Source organism: Arvicanthis niloticus, chromosome 1 (assembly GCF_011762505.2).
Source record: "Arvicanthis niloticus isolate mArvNil1 chromosome 1, mArvNil1.pat.X, whole genome shotgun sequence".
NCBI lineage: Eukaryota > Metazoa > Chordata > Mammalia > Rodentia > Muridae > Arvicanthis > Arvicanthis niloticus.
The window spans coordinates 160,174,533-160,178,297 of NC_047658.1; positions in this window are offsets into that span (position 1 = coordinate 160,174,533).

The window sequence follows — 3,765 nt, forward strand, 5'->3', positions numbered from 1 at the left end:
GTATTCTAATGATCTAGCAGTGACTTAAAATACGCAAGATCTGTGCATAGGTTATATAGAAACACTGCAGCATTTTATGTAATGTACTTGGCTATTCATGGCTTTGGTGTATGTGAGTTCCAGGGCTGACTCCCTGTAGACACCCGCGGGTGACTATGTTATTGGGGAATAAAGAAATTGTGTGGCTAGAATAAAGAGGTAGCCCAGGAGGAGCCGAAGCAGGAAGCCCAGCCTCTCGTCACTACCCATCATGTCACTGGTAATCCCTGCACTCTGAACCTGGCCCCTGCACAAGAGCAGACTTTTTCAGCTTCTTCTCATCACTGGTGAGCTGACGGGGATGTACTGTTGGTGATGGTTTCCCATGCAGTGAATGCTTTTCAGCTTTTCACGAAGTAAATAGTTTGTCATATTTTCTTGTGTGTGTGTCTGCTGGGAGGCTTGAATGGGTCTACACTTGGGAACTGTAGGTGACCACAGAGCCATTTGTTTGGTGTCTATAAAACTCTGTCACCCTTCTCCAGCAGCGTTTTTCAGTACTGTGTTCATCTTAGCCTTCAGCCATTCACCTATGGGCCATTCACCTGTGGATGAACTAAGTCACTAGCTTCCCCATCCTCAAACACCTTCCAGACTTTCTTCCCAGTCCACGTGGTTCTTGTCTGGCCCATTTATATTTTACTTTTCATCTTCACACTTGGAGTTAGTTTGTCTAACTCCCTGGGAAGGAGTTGCATGTCTGTAGTATCTTCACCCAGTAGTCCTTAGAAATACCTTCACTCACTCTTTCAGTCTCTTAAGCAGTTTTGAAGCTATTCTGGGTTAGACACTCTCCTGGCCTGGATATATGCTACACCTGTTAGCAATCTAGAGTCCACTGTTAAGTTTATAGATGCTTGTTGTACCCTCTGTCCCTTGTGAATCGTGACTAATGCACGATGTGTTGGTTCTAGCAGTAGAAGAATCAGTTCTTCCTGCATCTTTGGTCCAGTGGACTTAAGATCTGTGAGATGGCTGCCAATAAAGCCTCTGCTGTGGAGAAGAGAAGGCACAGTCATTTAGTCAACTCCTAACCAGTTTGTCTTAGGTTCTCTGTAGGAACAGAATTGATGGGGTATATGTATTGCAAAAAAGGATTTGGTAGAATGGCTTATACGGGAGGATGTTGCTAGTCTAAAATGTCTGCATAGCAGAGAGACAGAGAGCTCAGGTCCACTCAGGCCAGGTTACAGGATGTCTCAAGAGTTTGATGTTGAAGGACTGGAAGACTCCTGGAGAGGCACTGGTCTTTAGTTCACATTGGAAGGCTGCAGAATCCTGTGTCTGATGTCAGTGAAGGACAGAAGCAACAACAGCAGCAGCAACAAGAACCAGAGGGAGAGATTACTCACCAGTAAGAGTTAAGGCAGCAAGACAAGCAACACTGCTTTTGCCTGGGATCTCATATCTGGACCACCCATCAGTGGCTGCCATCCACTCTGGGCATGCTCTTCTCCCTCTGTCAAACCTTCCAAGAAATGTCCTCTCAGGCCCTTCCAGAGTCACGTCTCTCACTTGACTCTAGGTCATTAACTTGATAATTGTGATTAACCATTACACACTTCATCTCAAAACCTCAAGTTCTAAGTCAAGAGCCTCTCTCTCTCTCTCTCCTCTCTCTCTCTCTCTCTCTCTCTCTCTCTCTCTCTCTCTCTCTCTCTCTCTCTCTCTCTCTCTCCTTCCGTCTGCCTCTTTAATCTTTCCAATTGGATAGCTTCACAGAAATCACTTAACGGTTTCAATTCCGATAAAGTGATTTTGTATTGAAGTTATTTTAAAAGCAACTTAAATAGAACCCAACTAAGGTTTTTAAGTGTTTATTTTTTCCTCTAAATATTTCTTGTTGAACTAAATATCTTGGGGGAGATTAAAAGCAGAGAGGGTGGACTGCTTTGTGTGTGCTTGACCTTTTCCCGGAAGGTCTCATGCGAACCAAAAACTTGCAACTCAAGTTCTATTTTAAAATCACCCTGAAGAGTTGTTTTTTAAAAAAATCTATCCTGTAAAGAGAATAATCATCAAAGCCCTGCCCCTCTCTGTGAGGATTAGTGAGGGCACTAATTTGTTTTTGAGTCCTGCCCCTAGCTGTTAGGGTAGGTGGGGCATACAGAGTTGTTTGTGAGGAGGGTGAGAGCATGACTCTTACAGCGACCCTTGTCCCCCCCCCCCATATTTGTGGGGCTTGGGAACATGACTTTTTCCCCCTTAGGAAAGTCTGGGGATAGTGAAAAGAGAAAACGTGGATGAGAAAGCTTTGTGGAACCTGGGCAGTTCTGTAGTGTTCTCCATTTGGGAAATAGATGTTCTCCCTGGGAAGGAGTTCAGAGAAATGGTCTCAATTCATTCTGAAATGGCCGAGAGGAAAATGTGAATATGTTTGCTTCATGAAACCTACTGACCTGATAGATGTCACTGCTTGAGAGCCCAGGGTGCAGCATGGTGGGGACCGGGATCTCTACTCCTGTGGGGAAGTTTCTAAGCATGCACTTGTAATATTTTGTTTGGAGAAGAAGCAAGACCAGTTGTTTGAACATCTGGGTTGGTGACAAGGATCCTATCACTTATCTATTGGAGATATTTTGTGGATCGCTGTTTTGAGAAGGAACACAGAAAACCTTGGTTCCAAACCCAACATTCCACAAGGAGATGAAATTTTCTCTGCTTCTTTCTGACATAAAAAGGTCATCTTGTTGTTTATCTCTAAAGGCAGGGGAGCCGGAGCAGCGGCGTATTTTGCATTTGGAAACACTGGCCCAAATTCAAAGACCCCAATGCTCTCTCCATTTTTCATCCTGTTTTTATTTAAAGACGTTGGCCTCGGGAGTCATTGGGGAAAGCTTGATTTACAGTTCTGTTTGAGGAGGTGATGGCTATGATCCAAATGGAGAAACTCAAAGTCATGGATGACATTAGGGATGGATTCAGCACATCTCAAAGTAATATATGCTGTAGACAACAGGACACCAGGCAGACGCAAACTGAGAGCATATCCCTAAAATGAAGAAAGAGATCAGGGTGTTACCTCATGTCTCCTACTTAGTATAGTGGTCAAAGTCTTAGCCAGAACAGTAAGATGATAGACAGAGATAACACAGACTGGGAAATGGATAACTCAAAGTGCCCCCATTTACAGACACCATAATCCTATACTTAAAAGACTTTATCTACGAGAAAATTCTTATAGCTGGGAAACACTTTCAGTAAAGTTTCAAGACATAAAACTAATATACAAAAATGAGTATGCTTCATGTATAACAGCAAGTATCTTTCATAGAAAGACATATGGAAAGGCATCTCGTTCATAAATAGCTAAAACATAAATAAGCAAACTACTTAGGATAAATCTAACCAGGCAAGTGAAGGACATCTACCACAAAAACCCCAAGACATTGAGGAAGAAATTCAAAGAAGACACTAGCTGATGAGAGACCTTCTGAGTTCCTGGATTCTCAGAATTAACATGAGAATGCCAAAGGTTACTGAAAGTAATCTACAATTTCAATACGTGTCCCATCAAAATTCCAATATCAATTAACAAAGTACCAAAAAAAGCAATCTAAGGACTCACAGGGAACTCAGAAGAGTGTGTAGACAAAGAAGTCCCCAAGGAGAAGAACACAGCTGGAAGGATCACACCATCTGACACCAACTTATATTAGAGATCTCGAATGCCAGAGACTGCATGGTACTGCCATCAAAACAGACGAATGGAATAGAACAGATAAA